The sequence below is a fragment of the Lonchura striata genome, chromosome 2 (assembly GCF_046129695.1).
Source record: "Lonchura striata isolate bLonStr1 chromosome 2, bLonStr1.mat, whole genome shotgun sequence".
Taxonomy (NCBI): Eukaryota; Metazoa; Chordata; class Aves; order Passeriformes; family Estrildidae; genus Lonchura; species Lonchura striata.
In genome coordinates this window covers 72,289,647-72,307,518 of record NC_134604.1, presented here as the reverse complement: position 1 = coordinate 72,307,518, position 17,872 = coordinate 72,289,647, and the positions used below count along the sequence as shown (strand labels likewise).

Below are 17,872 nucleotides of genomic sequence, written 5' to 3'. Positions count from 1 at the left end.
TTGGTGCATACTCAGAGTAGCACAGTCCAAGAGTTCAGTATCTTCCTAAAACCTATTTCAGATCTGACATTAGGCCCCTCATGCTGCCATTTCTACTTCAGTTTAAACCCTGGTAGACAGAGTTGTAGATGGAAGGTTGCAGATGTGCAACTTCTGCAGGCATGTCAGAGCCTTAAACTGAGGCACGCCTTGCCCCAGCTTCCTAACAAGACTTCAAAATAGGCAAAGCTTTTCATGTGGATGTGAAAACAGGAAAGCATCCGCCTTGGTTCAAAGCTAGAGAAAGTCCATGAGAAAACCCCATAAAGCCCGTGGATAGCCACTTGCCAATTTCAGTGAGATTTAGATCAAGTTTTTATTGCATTACTTATAGCTCTGGAATCTACAGGAGTAAAGAAGCCTTGAACACAAATCCTTAGGGAAAGGAAATAGAAAGGGAACACCCTGCGATTTCTCATTCCAATTACGAATTTTGAAACTAAGGCAAATAGTCAAAATAAACAAGTGTTTTCACAGCTGCTCATAATAGCTTAAAATATATAAAGCTGGAGTTATAAGTTATTTTCCTATTTTAGAAATGCATCATAACTTCCACCCCCTCATGCATTTGCTCAGAGCGCCTGCTAGAAGAATTTGCTGAGAAGTGGAGTGCATTGCCATCTGCTAACAGTCTAAAGAGACCCACTTTAAAAAAAAAACACCTTGTCTTCATATTGCTATGAATTTATCCTCATCCTCTGTCTTGATGCAACCTGTTTTCAGTTTCTGAATAAATCCTGAGGTCATGAATATCAGGCAAGAATACTTGGATTTGGCAGACCTAGGTAAATGGTTGGACTAAATGGTTCTATGAAGTCAGGGAGGAAGAACACCAAATGGACAACAAAATCTACTTTCTTATCATTCCATGATTGCATACACATTTTCTTACTTAAAGTATATTTTATAGCCTGCCAGTTGTCAGTGTTGCAAGTCTCGTGTTCCTCCTGCTTCTGTTCAGAAGTGTTTCTGTCACTTAGCAGTTCTTATTCCCACAAAGTATTTCTTCATGTCATGTGAGCATTTAGGATGATCCTTGACATACATGTCTCAGTTATTGCTTACTTCAGGGAAGTTTTGACTATTCTGGCTCTCAGAGGAAGGAAAGCTGTACCCCTCCCACATTGCCAAAATTATTAAGATGCTGGGCTCTGCAGTTGCCTCTGAACATTTCTAAACAAGGTTCCAGTGTGGAGCTACTCTGAAAATGGGGATCTTTCTCATAGTGGGAATGTCTCACCCATCAGGAACAGCATCCCAACTGTTCTCTGTAGTGTTAATTGAATGGTTCTTCTGGTTAGTGAGGAAAAGTCATGGGACTTCTGCTGCATAAAGAGGTGACTTCAGCAAGCCACACAACCTGAGGCCACTATGAGTTTCCTTCAGGGAAGGATATATTCCTGTACTTCTCAGCTAAATAAAGGAAATAGGAAATATCCCCATTGTGTTTTGTTGAAGAAGAGTCAGAAGAAAAAGTGGGAACAAAGACAGACTCCTGGATGTACAGATGACATAATGTATCTCCAAAACACCCATGCAAATCAGCAAGGATGCCTCTCCTCGGGGACAAAATTAAATACATCACCTTCTGCATCTTTTATAGGTACGTAATTGAGAAGAACTTAATTCAAGGCAGTATGTCCTATAAACAGATGGCGTATTAGTAAAATGTATGGTAATTACTGTTCCTACAAATTATATTACGATATTACATTTTAATAAAGCCATATGTCAGGTATCCTCTTCTTACCTTTTACTCAACTGACTTTCCTTCTATGGTGCAAAGGCAATAAATTTTCCCAAATTAATTTTAACTGGAGGAGAGAGAGGAATACCTTTTTATTTCTGTTTGCTTTTACTATAGTTCAGACACGAGAACTCCCTGTCACTCATTTGAGACAATCTGTGAAACCAGTCTGCTCAAAACTGACCTGCTTTTATTCCTTGCAAAAAAGGTAAGATTTTGCTTGCTTTACCTCACTAATTGTAAAATATGCCAGTGATAGGGCCTGAAAAGTTTCATAAACTTAATTTCTGAAGCATTTATCCACACATCTTATAGTCTAGCATTTCTCTCATTAAATTATTTCATCTGTAATCCAGAGTAGATGGAGTAGTGTCAGAGGTCTGAAGGGTGAGGCAGGGAACAAAAAGACTCCTCAAATATTTCCATTTTGATATTTTAAGCTTAACATATGCTGTTCAATTGCTGGGCTTCCAGTAAAAGCTCATAAGCAAAGAATGGGTGTTTCAGCCTTTCAAACTTGATTAGCCAGCTCAATATCATGTTCATGAATGAGCCTTAGAAATGGAAAGTCTGAAATGCCAGTTTTGCCTGAAGATATTTTACTATGTACATCACGTGATGTTTTTGGATATGTTTGTGTTATTTTCAGTAATATTGTTCTTTACAGTATTCCTCTAGCTGAAAGCAAGAATGACAAGCCCAAAATTATAAGTGCTTCTGCTGATTTTGGACTTCATATTTTGGAAGTCATCTGGATGACCTTAAGAAAAACCAACACACTCCAAAACTGAAGAGCAGGTTTTCTCATAAAATTGCAGGTCTAGAACAACAGAACTGATTGGACTGTAGTTGGTACAAGTAATTACTTGGATCAGAGTTACTCTGCCAAAGGATTCATGGTCCACTCATTTGGCTTCAGGGGTGGTGGGGAGGGGCATGAAAGCATTTAGATACAAAATCTCAGAGATGCCAAGTCTTGTAGCGTGCCTTTGAACATGTGTCAGACATGTTATGACTCTTGTTATGTTCTGAATCGAAAAAGGGGATAAAAAAGAGCATGAGGCTGAAATGTTATTTATTTATCAGAGTTTGAGGTACAGCAACATCTTGGGGTTGCTAGGCCAACAGATGTGAGATTGTTGTATCTAGAGGTCACAGAATTTCTCTGGCAAATTCAAGGTTTCTAAATCTTCTTTTCCTTTGAAGAGATCACTGAACAACTCTACTGATTTTAGTGTTGTTCTTAGCTTGCCCTGTCGTAAACAAGAAAAGAATGAAAAGCAGACATTTACACAAGCAGCAATCCTTGTGATGATAGCTGCAATATTTTGTAGAGTTCAGGTACATAGAGAGAGGAAGTCAAATAACTGGAACTGAAACGTGGCAAGAAACAAAAACATCATAAATTCTCAAACACAATAATAAGAGCAAAAATATATCAGACACTCTTCAGAGATAATAGATGATGAAGCTACAACAGAAAGACACAGAAGCATAATGAAGCCACAGACAAAAATCAAGTGTATTTTGTAACTGCACATGTTGGGGAAAGGGTGGGGCTGCGGAGAGGATATGCTGGCACACATCAGAAAACTTTTTTTATGATAAGCATGTGGAAGATGTGTCTCAACCCAAGGTCTCAGTAGCAGTAGTTATGTGAAGAAAAAGAAAGAGCAGCAACAACTGGATGAGACAAGACAATAGGAACTTGCAATTGCTAAAAATACTCTCAAGGATAAAAAAGCAAAACCACTAAATCCTTTAAAGCTGCTTCATGTGCAGAAAAGTGGCAATGTTTTTTTACAAAGGTTTTCAAAAGAGATCTGAGGGACTCTAAGCAAATAACCTCAACATTTCAGTGAGGAAATTGGTAGCAACCCTTCCCAGAAATAGAATTAGCAGGTATGAAGTGGGGAAGATCAACACAGTCTTTACAGAGATCAAGCATCAGAAGTCTGACAGAATTGTCTGATTATACTTTAATAAACATGCAAACAAAGAAGATGCATTTATTATAGTCTACTTTCATTTCCAAAACACATTTGGCAGGGCTTACTATGAGACGCTTTATCGAAACAAGCTAAAATGGACAAGAGAAAGGGTCTTCTCATGGCTAAATGACTAGAAAACAAAGGATAAGAATGTTTACATAGTTTTTATGACTGGGAAGTTGCTATGAAGCCCTGCCTGGGACTTCACCATATCTTTAAAGAGATAGATAATATGCATAAAGGTTGTCAATGTTTGTTAAGAATACCAAGGTGTGCAAGATGATACAGATGCCAGCTGACTGCAGAAATGCAGAAGAGTTTTATCACTAAGTGATCAACGGAGAAAATGAAAGATCTAGCTCAGTACAGGTAAACCTAAAATTAGAGAAAGGAGGGAAATCATTCCTAAAAAATATTTTTCTATGGTTAATGTAGCTCATGTCATTTCCGAGAGATTGTGTCACTGTCATTTTCACCCCTGTGTGTGGTGAAAGCATGTATTATAATTATAAACACCAAATCTGAAATGGCAAGCTGAAGTCAAGCAAAATTACCTTTTGGATAAATGGGAATGACACTTTTGAAAATAAGCCAGAGGCCTGTAGATGCAAATAGAGGAAGAATTACTTTATAAAATAATGAAGTAAGAGCAAGTGTTTTCCAGCATAATATGTACCAGAGCTGCAATCTGATCATTATATCCACTTAGTCCCCTGGAACACAGTCCCCTAGGACATCACAAATAATCAGGTAGTGTCATTCTAACCATGTGATTTCTCCAAAATACTCTTTGAATGTTTCATAATGAACTGTATTATTTTCTCTTGTGTCTCTGTAATGGAAACTGAATACATTTTCCCTTTGCTACCAAATAGGCACACAAAAATCTGACTCTATACAGATTCACTGTACAGGCTGCCAGAACCCTGACTAGAGGAGATCCTTCTAACACCAGATATTGATGAAGGTACCACTAGAGCACCACAGAGCTGCTGCAGAGGCCAGTGCTTTCAGGTGATGTAACAGCAGCTGGTTCTCCCAAGGGAGAAGGGAGTCTGCTGATAGACTGAAGAGAGTCTTCCAGCTTTTATTTCCCTGGACACGTCAGGAAAGTCTTCATATGATATGTGCTGAAGAAGCAGGGGATGCTATATACTCATTAGAAGATATCTGTGAGACACTTTGCTGCATGTATTTTGCACTGGAGAGGGGAAGTGGTTTATCTCCTGACTGTCATGCTAGGGAGAATTTTAAAAAGTTCAACAACAGAAGGAAAGTGTGAAGGCCAGCAGTAAGCATATAAAAATTTAAATTGACTTTTTTTTTCTCGATTTCATTATCTATTCCAGCTTTTAGACACATCTATCTGTCCCCATTGAAAAGGCTGCCTCGTGGAGGGAAGGCTGCCACCCTGCACCTCAGACCCTCCAGAATCCTTTGATAGACTTCATAAAGAACAGACATGACCAAAAAGCTGCTTGCTAGAGTCAGTCTCAAAGCCCTCTCAGAACTGCACTAGTGCGAAGATGTCTTTGTAAATATTAGTCTTTGTTTGAGAGGGAATTGGTAATTTTTTTCTTCAATCTGACTAGATGCCCCAAAAACATTATTACTTCCTTCTCCTCAAAAACACAATGGCAGGAGTAATGTAGTTTCCCATCCCTTTGAGGTTTTGGCCTGAAGAATACCCACACTGGGCTTTTTTTCTCACTGCAACACAGAAACCCAAGTGTGAATGCAAATGGACCCATGATAGGGCATTTAGGGTTCCATATTGTTACTGATCGTGAGAGGAGCTGGACCAGCCCTGGAAGTTCTGACTCCCGTGGTGTCCATTCCCAAAAACAACTCCTGGCCATTGAGGGCACACTGTACTTAGACCCCACAACACCTACTGCCAGACCAAAGCTAGGACCTCCCATTGGCCTGGGTTGATGATGCAGGGCCATGCACTGTCCTTGCCTCCAACAGCATCTGGAAATGCAGCTCAGGTAGCAGAAGAAGAGGCAGGCCTGCAGTAATGGGGAAAAATGAGAACACCCTGTGTCCAGAGAAAAACAGCTCCTCTGTCTCCTCTTCCTTGCATGCTGTCTGTATGTTTGTACATGTCCATGGAGCAAAGGATGGTGCTGGTGTCTCTTTGCAACTCAGCAGCTGTGGATAACTTTTTCTGTCTGATGAGAAAGGGACAAAAAGACTGAAGCACACACACTGGCTGTGAGTACACACAGTAGAAGCTGAAATATGCACATCTAAATATGCACAGTACTGGCAAAGGCTATCCAAACATCCTGGTACCACTCTGGGCTCCAGCACGACTCAGATATCCCACTGTGATCTCAGAGCAGGGGAATATGTCATACGTACATACATACATACATACATACATACATACATACATACACACTGGATGAAGGTTGTGTACACAGGCTGAAAGGCATCCCCAGGTGTTTTGGATCTGTTGTTTAAAGTAAAGAGCTCATGCTCACAGAATCACAGAATGGGGCAGGCTGGAAGGGACACTGGTAGGGTCATCTGGTCCAACCTCCCTACTCAAGAAGGGTCTTCCCAGAGCACATGGCATAGGATTGTGTTCAGACAGTTCTTTAATATCTCCACAACCTCTCTGGGCAATCTGTTCCAGAGCTTGCTCACCCACACTTGGACAAAGGTGCTGTCAAATACACTCAGAGAGGAAAGCCAGACACTATGGGCACTCAAGGAGTGGGACCGTGTGAGCACATAAGTAATATGGTTTGTTAAAAACAGGCCACTTATTCATCACTTTGCTCTTTTTACTTTTTTACAGCTTTATTTCCAAAAAATACATTTACAGTAATCTCAATTCTCAATCTCTCTTACATGTAATTGAAACATGAAGCTGAAGTAACAGGTGTTACTTGGAGAAATTCAGAGAAAACTCCACACCATCTGAAATCCCTTGTGCAGTTCTTTGTTCTTTACTTTGGTCCTTTTTATTCTCATTACAGATTGTATTTCAGTCTTTAGAGGATTGACAGGTAATACCTATTTTTAATATGTGCCTATGGCAACATTTATTTTGTTAAAATACTGTATATACCACACACATCTGGCAATAAATTGACAGTATCTAAACTAATTCCAGAAACAATAATTACACCTTTCCACACTGTCAACAAAGAGATCACTATTGACATCCCCAGCCTCAGCTAACTACTCAGGCCACTCCTGAATTTAATTTTGGTCTAAAACTAACCTCTTTCAGGAAACATTTGAGTGAATATAAAGCCTTGTACCACTAAAGAGGCACCAAAATAAGTCTGTAACGAAGTAAAGAATGAAGTGACTATGAGACCAGAAGACTCTACCAAGGATCTCAGATCCACATTTCAAAAAGAACATCAAATTACTTTCAACAAAAGTAGTGGGCCTGTATTAAGCCTTCTGTGTATTTATACACTTGCAATAAAGTCACTTCAGTGCTTTACAGGTTAATATTTACCTTCTCAGGCTATTTCTATACCAGTTGGATTTGCAATGCCTCTAGCAATGGCCTCATTCTGATCTACATGAAGGATAAATTCCATGTACTGATCACAGATTGTGTTTCCTTTATTTACTGCCTTATTTTTTTGATTCTGCTGAATCCTTTCATGGCCTAATGCTCTCCAGGTGAACTCTGCTGCAGAAGGATTTTGTTGTGCACAGTACATACAGTACTAAGGCACCCCTAAGGCCTCTAAGTACTGCCTAAACACATGTCATCTACCACATTCAAGCATTACCTTTTTCCTAGAAAGCACTGTTCCCAGCAGCAGGGACTTCTTCACCAGGTGAACAGAGTCAATATTCTGCTTCTTGTTAGGAAGACTGAACACAAGATAGCAGATCATTAGAGATCTTTGGCAGAACAATTCAACAAAAATTAATTAATCGTGTCCTGCTCTAAGTGGACATTGTTGCCAATGTGACATCTAAATCTGGGCAACTCTAGGAAATTCTCTGCAATGATAATCCTTCATCCTCACTGGAAACTGGATTTCTTAATACACATATCCTATCTGTGTTAGTCTTCATGTGTGTTAGAATTCACTACCTATGGTCTCTCAGACATCAGGCCAAGTAGAAAGGTGCTTAGCATCATCCTGAAAAATGTATTAGCCTTTTGGGATACCAGTAAGGTTGTAGAGATCTGATATATAATTCCAGCCCATGCCTCCAAGATTAACATGTGTAAAAGAGTTCAGTCATCAAGAAGAGATGATTAAAGATCCTGGCTAATTCTATCTGCCTCACACCCGTCACACCAGTCCCATTTCCTACACTTTATTAATGAGTGCACCATTGGAAAATCTGTTATCAATGTTCTTATTATGCAAAGGTCACAGACTGCATTAGCATTTGCAATACACCAGGTTTTTTCTAGAGGCTGTGCAAGTCAGTCACTTGCCAGACAAGCTACCGTGTACAGAACATCTTTCTCACATTCACTCCTGCTCAGACTCGGAGCAGAATCTATGAGAAACCAAGAAATTCATGAGCATCAAGAAGTCAATATTATCCATATTGTTCACATCTCTTCTGTAACATCAATTTTCTACAAAACATCTGTCTACAGAGATCTTAAAAGTAGCACAGCCGTCAGCATGTTTCAACAAATTTTCATGTTTGTTTTCATGATGTGATTTTGTGCCTGCCACCAAGTTCTCAAGCAAATGTCACTGCTGTTCCCAAAGCAGCAGAAACTCTACTCAGAAGACAAATAGGGAAGGAAAATACAACAGGTTTTTTTTGTAGTTAACAAACTTTACAGAACTCTGAGGTCAAAGGATGATGACATTCAGATCTTGATAATGAACATGACATTTTCACAGTTACATTATCTTCTCTAAATGTCAGAACACTGTACTCCAGTCACAATATATCAGTGCACTCAGAGAGGATCTGGTCTTCCATTCCTTCCCATTGGTTTTGTACCAGTTTGACTTCATTTACATTCACAGAATTGTAAATTTTTAAAAATGTTTAAAAGAGAAATAAAGCACAAGGATGGAACCAATAATGATTTCTGAAATTCTGCAGGGAACATTTCCCTACATAAGGTATCTTAAACCCTGTAACAGTTGTAAAGTCGATTATACTTGAGGAAGAAATCAACTCAGCCGTTCTCTAATATTTCAGACAGTACAATATCTGGGGCTCTTCTCAGATATAAACCAAAACTGGCACTTTCCCTGGTACCTGGTGCCTCCATAAGTGACCCTGAAAATTTGAACTAGATTTGCAGAAAGACAAACAGGTAAGCAGAAAATGAAAAGAGCAAACCAAAAAAAGGAATCAACCCCCAAATATTGATTCAGCTCCGTTCAGCGCAATCAATTCAGAAACTTTAGCTTTTTGCTCATAATGCTTGTTTGAAAATATCAGGCAGCTGTGGGTACATGAACAGTTAGGGGAACTATATTGCTAAGATCATTTGTCATTACACTTCTTTGTACATATGCAAAACCTCTTAGTGAAGCTAACACAATCTCTGGCTCCTTATCTCTATTTATCTTTGGCACATCACACTTTTAGATTCAGGACCTGTAGTACAAGAAAAAGTAATAAGGTAGCACTTGAATTTTAGGTCTCTGCTTGTTTCCCCCACATATGGTCATGAAAATCTTCATTCACTCATAATGATGTTTTTAAGTACCTTTTAAAAGGTATAACTAACTAAACAAATATATAACTTGGACAAACTTGTGTCTCCAAACTTGAGTGGGAAAACAAACTTGTTTAATTTGGCAGATGAAAGCTTCAGAAAGCAGAGAAAATGGCATGGATGTGACAGAGTAACCAACTGAGTATGAGCTGAGAGTGATTTCATTTTAGTTGAGAGCAACTTAATTTTAGCTGAGAGCAAAAAGGCAACCTCACACTGCATTAACAAACACTACACAGTTGAAGTGGTAATAATTTAGTACATAGCATTTTTTCTGGTACTCATGTCAGACAAACAGTCAGAAAACTGTTCAAAATTACAGTGGCACATCCAGATACGGCTTTGCTATCAAATAATCAAAAGCAGTTTCTCTAGTGAAAGGCAAACAGAGCATGATCAGTCCTGAGATATCTAAACAGCAAGAGATATTTCTGAAAGTAGATTAATCTTTAAGTTAGCAAAGACATAATGAGATTCAATAACTAGATATGGAAACTGGAGACTTTGGCCTAAAAATAGGTGAAAATTGTTAACAAGGAAATTCAAACCTTTCTTATAAATGTGATTTATTTTATTTTAAATTTACAGTATTAAAAGCAAACCTAAATGTAATTCTAGAGGTTATTAACACTCATCATGTTATTAACATTCATTAGCAAATAGGACAAAAGACAGTAAAGAATAGTAAGAACTTTTTTTTTAAATAAAAAAGTGGGTTAATTATCAATGTTTGTCCTTACTAACATACTATACCTCCCTGTTTCTTCACAAAGGTCTTCTCCAGGGCCTTGTGCACAGTAATATTCTTGGGGTATGCAGAGCTGGTCTGAACTATAAGATCATTCCCTGCAGCTCCTATGCAAGCCCTAGCAGCTCTGATAGCCAGTGCTGGAGTGTTGTTGGACCTGTGCATTCTCCACCACCCCTCCAGCACAGCCGGCCAGCCCTCATGCTCAGTTGGGAAGGCTGTCCTGGTGGGGATGCAGAGAGATGCTTTTTGACCTTCTCGATATAGACACAGCAGACTCCAGCCCTCCCATACCTCTTAGGCTGAAAATATCCATCTGCTTGACTCTGTCACACATGGGAAAGCTGTGTCCCTGCACACTTGTCATCTTGTCATTTACAGATCAGCAGACTCACGGAGGGCCAGGGGAAGCAGAAAGACATGTGAAGATTATGCTGTTAATGCTCTGTGGCTCTGCAGGATGCTGGGTTATACCACCTCTGTGGCTGCTTTTGGCTGCTGTTCATGTACCTCACCCCCTTGTCAGTGAAATGCAGGGGAAGATTTTCACAGGAAATATTCCTCATCCCAGTCTCTCTTGTTTTGTAGTTTATTCTAGTTAAACTTCTTTCTCCAAAGCTATTTCCATGGACATTTTAGTTTCATTGAATGGATATATTAATGTCGAAGTGCAGTCTTTGAAACACATGCTCCATCACAGGCCCTTGCATGTGAATTCTCACACGTGGGCCCTTCTGCCTTTCCCTCCATTGGCCTCCATGTGAGCAGAACGAGCAGACCTGGGTGCTACAAGGATGGCAGTGAACCAGATTGGGCAGCACACCTGCAGCCCAGCTTGTGGCACCATAGACAGCCGGCTATGACAATCATGTGGGGACAGGCAGGGAAACCCACCGTTTGATACAGAGCAAAATTGCTTGAGCTACATAGGCCCACAAGAGCTGTGGCTATAAAGCCATGCCCAAGCTAAAGGCCAAAGGAGTAAATTTACTTTCCATAGTAAGTTCCATGCATTATGTGGGAGAAGCTAATAACCCAGCCTCTCTAACACAATTTCTCTGTCTTGTTCTATTTCACACTTTTGTTTCTTATTTTTCTAATTTTTTCCTAAAATCCAAGTAATTATTAAAATTGCTTGGAAAGAGCTGGAGTACTTCCTAGTACGTCAAGTTAAAACAAAACAATAATGTTCCAAACTAAAGAAGAGAAATGCAAGAAGTTAAAGTCCATAATGATAGATAGCTTAAAAAAAACAATATGGATTTCATCAGATATAACTCTAGTTAATCTTTAACCATGTTCTTTCAGACAAAAATAATCTTTACTTCAACTGGATCAGGACCGGTTACAAAGCTTTGTTATTTTTGGTAGTGATTGTTGTAACTGTAGCAGAAAAAAAACAGCTTTAGTAATTTAAATGGCATTTCAAGCATTTTTAAAAGCAGAGTTTATTTTTTACATTATTGAAAATTCATTAGTTATTCATTTAATATTGCTTGAGGAAAGCTCTAAGAGTAGTCTTCTAAGACTGTAACTCAATATATGAATTAGATGGTGTTGTCGAAGTATAAACATACTACAGTTTGCATTGTAAACTCACGTGGCTTTACAGAAAGGCTTTCAAACGTGTGAGATGGCACAATATATTTAGGTAGCCATAGGTAAGTGCATATAAAGATCTCTAGAAATCCACCTATTAACTTATTTTAGATGTAAGGCTTTATCATGGTTGCAGAGAGGCAAATACATTTAACATTATTTTCCCACAGTCCTAACTTCCCCTTTGCTGAACTATCTTCTTTAAAGTACATGAAAGTAAACTTGAGTCAAAACTCCAAACATCAAGAAACATCCTTGTTAAGGCTGTCGGGCAGGATAGGCACTGAATGAAAATGGCTCCATTAGCAGCTATGAGTTACAAAAATTAGAGAAGCCTTTCAAAGACAGTGAAGGGAAAGAAGAAGCAGAGAGATCAAAGAGAAGAAAACACAGGAGCAGGCTAGATTTTCTCAGTGGTCTGCAATTGTATACAAAAGGCACTGAATATTATAGGGATATAAATGTTTAGTTAGTACAGAGCCACACTCTCCCTCTGACTTCCATGTAACCTTCCTACCCATATCAATGGCTAAGAACTTTGTGCTTTGGAGAATTCACTGGCCTGATTTTATAGTTGTGGCTGCATGAATTATATTTTGCATAATCAAATTGTGGCTTTCATTATCACAACATGCCACAGACATCATATGCATAAATAGATTTAAAATAATTAAACAAATCTATGCAGAGGATCTATCAATGACTATTAAACATGACTAATACTTGATCTATTGATTGCAGAAGCTAAAAGGACAAACCAGAAAAAGGAGCAATGTGTACCTCTAATGTTTCTCCATGCACCACTATTTACCACTACTTGATAAAATCCCAGATTCAGTAGGGTTAGAAGGGACTTGTGGAGATAATCTACTCCAACATATCTGCTCCAAGCAGAGTGAAGAGGTTGTTCTCAAGTGGGTTTTGAATATCTCTTCAAGAAGGGTGACTCTAAAGTCTCTGGGCAACTTTTTCCAATGTTTGACCACCTTTAACAACTAGAAAGCTTTTTCTTATGTTTAAACAGAATTCCCCACTTTTCTAGTTGTGCCACTGCCTCTTGTCCTCTCACTGGATACCACTGAGAAGATTCTAGCTCCAACTTCTTTATTCCCTCCCATGAGGTACAAACACTGATTAGGACCCCTGAGTCTTCTCCAGGATAAAGAGTTTTAACTCTCTAAGCCTTTCCTCATAAAGAAGATGTTTCAACTGCTTAATCATCTACATGGCCCTTTGTGGATTTGTTCTGGTTTCTACATCATATTCCTACACTCCTCCTTCTTGTCTTCCCATGCAGCTATCCCACCATTTTGCTGTGATCACCATGAGATTTAACCCAGCAGTTAGATGCAATGCTATAATTCCTCCTTTTTGCTCCCCATGGAGCATGCAGCCACATAGAGGCACTCCAGAGAGGTATTTTGTCATGCTGATTTGGTGGTTTAGTTCAATCTTTGGTTTGATCCTGTAAGGATGCTGATGTGGATTAACCCAGATGTTCTCTCATTCTGCCCTGTAGGTGGAATAGGGGAGTGAATCATAAGAGTAAATGTGTGACAATGTGTGAGTTGAGATAAAGACAGTTTAATAGTTAGAAGAAGAAGAAGAAGAAGAAGAAGAAGAAGAAGGAAAATATAACAAATAAAAAGGTGAATCCCAAGAGAGAAAACTGATGCAAATGAAAAGAGATGCTCACCACCCACTGACTATTGCCCTGCCAGTCCCAGAGAAGCAGCTGCCCCGTGGCCAACCTTGCCTCCTAACTTTATAGCTGAGCATGACACCACATGATCTGGGACATCATTTTGGTCAGTTGGAGTCAATTGTCCTGGCTGTGCCCTGTCTCAACTGCTCGCACACCCCAAGCCCACTCACGGGTAGGGTGGGGTGAGGAACAGAAAAGGCTTTGGCTCTGTGCAAGCCCTGCTCAGCAGTAACAAAAACATACATGTGTTATCAACACTGTGTCCAGCATAAATCCAAAACACAGCCCCATACCAGACACTGTGAAGAAATTTAACTCTATCCCAGCCAAGATCAGCACAGCTACTCATAAACCAGCACTCTGAGGTTTTACCCTTTCCAGGTAAAAGCTGCAGATAGTTACCAAAAATCATTGCCAATAGGTAGGGAACAAACCTTATAAGGTCATGGTCCAATGCCTTGCTCCCAAGTATGGTCAAATATTGCTCCCGAGAGACTTTTTTTAATATATTAAGGTGCGCAGTAGTTTCAAATATCAATTATCCCACTAAGTGTTTGTCTCTCCTTAACATTTTTACTTCTCCATAGTATTTAACATAATTAGTCTTTGCTTCAGCTAAAGTACAAATTCTCATTGTTACTCTCATTCCTTTAATTTTCTTTTCATTTGCTGTGATTTCCTGTCCCCCGACAAGTCCGGCTGCTTTCCCTGGGACTCTATCCAAGCAGGCCATCTTTTTCTTCATGTGCTTCCTCAAAAACTGACATAATAGAGCAGCAAGGCCTGCCAAACACAGAAAGTACATTAAAGATCTTTCAGATGTCACTTGCCCTGTTTGCAGCAACATCCCATTATGTACTCCCATTTACTCTGTGACTTCTAAACGACATGATTGCAAAATCCTTCAGGCTTGTAAAATATTTACAGGCCCAGTTTACATCCTACTTGAAGACATCCACAGTGCAATGCCTGATGGAAGAAAGTGGTACTAATGGTCTTGGAACAGAAAAACATCTCAAAAAGGCTGTCACTCAGAAAACTGGTAGATCACAGAGAAAATATGGCACAGGCAGGAGAGGACATGTTCCTTCTACACAGCAAAACATTTCTGTTTCCCAAAAACTATTGCACCATGAAGCACTCCACCCCAAAGAATTCCTGCCTTTCTCTGAAGTGAATCTAACAATATCATCTTGCATGAACATAGTGTGCAATACCTGTTTATCTTCTATGCTATTGTTGAAGATAAAGCCCACAAGATTCGCCCTCAAAATAAAATCTGTGTGTCACAAATTAGAGCAAGCAATTTTTCATTATGAATAACCTGTGTTTTTTCCATGACTCCTTACTGACAGAACTTACAGTTCCTCTGTTTCTTTCAAAGAGAAAATGTGTTCGGTCTACTTTCCCTGGCCTGAACTCCCACTAATTCAGGGTAAGAGCAATGTGAAGCAGAGATCACTCATTCACTCTTCCAAATGGGAGAAGCCAAGGTGACTCTGGTTATATTAAAACGGGTTCACACTAGAAGATGGATGGAAGTTGCTCTCCTGACTCCAGGGGCTTCCAAGCACAAAGGCTGATAAAAGTCAAGGATGTAACAACATTTCTTGAACATTGTTTAAAAAGGTTTTCAAGTTGTGCTTTTTATTAAGTAGATCCAGTTTGTAAGATCAGAGGTCAGAAAAGCATTTAAAATTATAGATAAATATATAGCTCAAAACTTCTGTTTCCATATGTATATGGACATAGGAATTGTTTCATGAGCATGCTAATGCCACTGTCTTCTACCAGTCTTCAGGAAGTGTAATATTTCTGAAAGCCAGACATATCTAAGCTATTTTAAACACATTCAATTAGGTCACCTTGTTTTTTAATGATCATTTTCATTTTCTCCTTTGATGTGGCACATAAGTAAAACTTCCCTTCTGAGCAGCAGCTCAAATAGGTATTAGAATTATAGTCAGAGCAAGCATAAAAGACATAAATAAAGGGAAATAACACATATATTAAGATTCTGAAGAGAATTATTAATCTTACAAAGACATTCTACTATTCAGGCCTTGATTCTGGAACTGAGCAGTTCTGTTCCTTCTGATGATTAGGTAGGAGAGCAAGGTAAGGTGTTTACAAATGGAGGTTACCTTGAAGGGAAATCCTTCTTTGTAATTAGGTCCTCTGTTCCAATAACAGCTGTTACAGATTGCCAAAGCCATGGTATTTATCAGACACCTGCAGATTTTTCTGTCATGGAGGAAAGGGAAGGGAATTTTAAAGTACTACAGTTGATACTTTACCCTAGGAACAGAACAGACAGTGATATCCATCAGTCTTTAAATCCCCCTGTTTACTGTACCACTAGACTTTATGTAATGTTGTTTTTCTTCCTGAAATGGGTCTGCCAGTGACATGAAATGATCACAATGTAATATCCTAAATGTTTTCATCATGTGTAATTATTTATTTTCATGCCTTTTTGAAATCCTAGGCAGACTGCCGACTTGATGATCATGTTTTCCCCCACAAAATACTTAACAGACAAGAGACAAAAGCTTTAGAAAGATCAGAAATAGAAATGTTTGCATAACCTGCCACTTGAATAATGAGAAAGCAAGTGCTATATCTTATTAGAAAAAACACAAGCTTTTCTTGTGCATGGCTTTTAATTAATTCTTTGCTATGAATCTTTATCAACTAATTAGAATACTAATTACAAACAGAAAACAATTACACAAAAAAAAAAAAAAACAAAGAAAATAAGGAAAAGGCAAGCTTTCTGAATTAATTTTTATTTTATCTTAGAAAAACCTGGCAAAAAGTTAACATGTAATTTCAGATAATGTTACTAATTTAATTGAATTATTCTAGCATGGTGGTTATATTAATCCAATTTACAGCAAATTGCAAATAAATTTACAGTATAGGATTTTAGACTCAAAGGATAGAAATTATTAATAGCATCACAATCCCATCTTTTTTTTTTATAAAGCTATAATGTGAATATATGAAAAATGTTCTGAAAATTTTCATAACAGAAGGATAATTCTGAAATCTGCCATAAGGGTGGATAAAATTACATTACTTGTGGAGGATAAAGATGGTTTCTTTAATACCACAGCATGAAAAATGCTCTTTTATCTACTCTGCAAAAAGAGAGACACCCTAAAAGTGTGCTCCCTGTGGTCAGATTATTTTACCATTTGGGTTGAATTAATTTGACTTTGATAGTCAGCTGTGGATAGGCATAAAATGAAACCTTTGCTTTTTTCCTGAGATTTCAGGTGTACTCAATACCTTCTGCATACTCCTTCAAAATATCTTTTGTAGTAACCAAATTACACTTTGGTCTTTTCTCAGTCATGGTTGAAAACACCAATAACTCCCAAACCCAGGACATGGCTAATGTGCACAGGCAGAATGCAAAAGAACTTGTACAGGTTGGAGAGAAAACTCTTCCAGACACAGTATTAAATAGCTAAATCATCTGGGCAGAATTCATGTCAGTGACAGGTTGTAAGGCACTTGTCCCAGTCTCAGCTGGTCTCTCTAAATTACCACTGTGAAGTCATACTTACATTTTGCCAACTTCATTTCTTCCCAGTCTTACCAAAATAACTATTGTAATGGAGAGCAACCTGTAATGGAGAGCATTCTGTATATGCTTTGAAACTCCTTTTGAAGCTGTACCTTTAAGTAATACTGCAGGAAGCCTGAAAAATACCCTGCTGTTATTAGCCCCAGGAACTCTTGCAACTTAGGGGGTTTAATCAGTCCTAGGAAGAGCTTCTATGGCTACATCAGCAAAACACACACACACACACACACACACACAGAAAAAAAAAAAAAAAAAAAAAAAAAAAAAAGGTAAGTAAAACCGTGTAATATTTTCATAAGACAATTTTGGGCAGGGATTAATACACTTTTTGTCAAGCTTTCTCTCTTTAAGTCCTTTCTTCCCACCTACACTTTCACAAACACTATATCTCTTTTCTACATTCTCAAGTTGTGAAAAATGCCAATCACTTGGTTTTTAAAATTTTAAAAGTATAATAACAATGAAATGGTTATAAAAATAGTAATAATACAATTAGAGTAATAAAATTTAGAGTTAGGACAATTACAAGACAATAACAAGCAAAGAATTACAGACGTCTGGATGCTCTCAGACACCAAGTCACAAAAATCATGTTTTGTGAACAAAGGAATCACTCTTAAAAAATCATACACTGTTGCATATTCATACATCCTTTATGGTTATGCATACATTCTATTTAAAACAAGAACCTCTGTCTGCTATATGTCAACTATTTCTTTCAATCCCCATCACGTCTTTGAGTCTGAACAAGGCCTGAAG

The 17,872-nt window shown here is 38.4% G+C and overlaps 1 protein-coding gene across 1 annotated transcript in view; it reads left to right on the top strand.

Moving 5' to 3' along the window:
- RNF17 (ring finger protein 17) overlaps positions 1-17,872 on the top strand; it is a 101,519-nt gene that overhangs the window by 39,889 nt on the left and 43,758 nt on the right. Inside the window, exon 2 of the mRNA XM_031506454.2 lies at positions 13,333-13,462. The gene's annotated coding sequence lies outside the window, so the exon portion shown is untranslated. The remainder of the gene's footprint in view (positions 1-13,332; positions 13,463-17,872) is intronic.